Genomic DNA, 1,199 nt, shown 5'->3' on the forward strand with positions numbered 1-1,199 from the left:
TATATATATATATATATATATATATATGTATGTATATGCATATATACGTATATGTCCATCTGAGGACGGTGCAGATGATTCGGAAAGAGTTGGATGAGTCTAATGGTGATTACGTAGGTACTGCAGCTCAGAAAACTCACTCTGATCGTTCTGATAAGAAAAGAACTAAGAACTCCTGAAATTGTTGGTGAGATACGGGCCATGATTGATAACAATCCCTCCAAGTCAATCAGGTCCATCTTCATGGACATGGGAGTGTCGTCTGAGGTTCTTATCAGGCAGGTAGTGCATGAATGCATTCGGTATTCCTCCTACAAGTAGAGAAAGGGCCAAATTTTATCCCAAGCCATCAAGGACAAGAAGCAAGACTGCACTACGAAGCTTTTGAACAAACTTCAGCATCCCCTCCAACAGAACATGGTTTGAATTTTCTGTGTTCCTCTCTGCTGAAGAGCGTAGGCTAGAAACGTAAAAGACTTTCTCACATCCCGAGCGCTAAACTAATACATCTGTTTGTTGTTTACACACCCGTCTTCGTCTTTTGTTTTGGTTTTTTTTTGTAAATTCCAACTATATATATACATGTATGTGTGTGTGTGTGTGTGTGTGTGTGTGTGTGTAACTCAACCAACCTTTGCACTAGACAAAAGGGATAAACAACCCCCTGGTAAACATCCATTAATGCTATATCGCCCGAAGAATTGAATCCATGATGATGATCTACTCGATGCCCACTGAAATTATGGAGTACACCAGGAATGGGGAAACACCCGCCCGCGGGCCCATCTTATTGCACCCGCAGGCTGGGACATTCGAATAACCAAAATATAGTCAATTTTTCAATTATAAAATTCACACAACTCACCATATGCCTCTTTGCGACATAAGTAGCGTTTGCACTGCGATTTAAAACGGTTAGACTCGAACAGAAAATTGCCCGGTAATTGCCATTTGAATGGAAATTTTGTTTTCACTATAAAACACATATTGCTAGGTTTGTACCACCCCCTTGAGACCCGACTACACACTAGCTGAAAAATATAGAATACCTCATAAGTAATATAAACGTCCTAAATTCAGTGGCGGCGTTAATGAAGATGTTACATGTTAATTTAATGTGTTAAACTTACCTTTATTAATGTATATTGAATTATACATAGTTATATACATGATTTACACAGATATAAGAGGTAGAACTT

Source organism: Octopus bimaculoides, chromosome 2 (assembly GCF_001194135.2).
Source record: "Octopus bimaculoides isolate UCB-OBI-ISO-001 chromosome 2, ASM119413v2, whole genome shotgun sequence".
Lineage (NCBI taxonomy): Eukaryota > Metazoa > Mollusca > Cephalopoda > Octopoda > Octopodidae > Octopus > Octopus bimaculoides.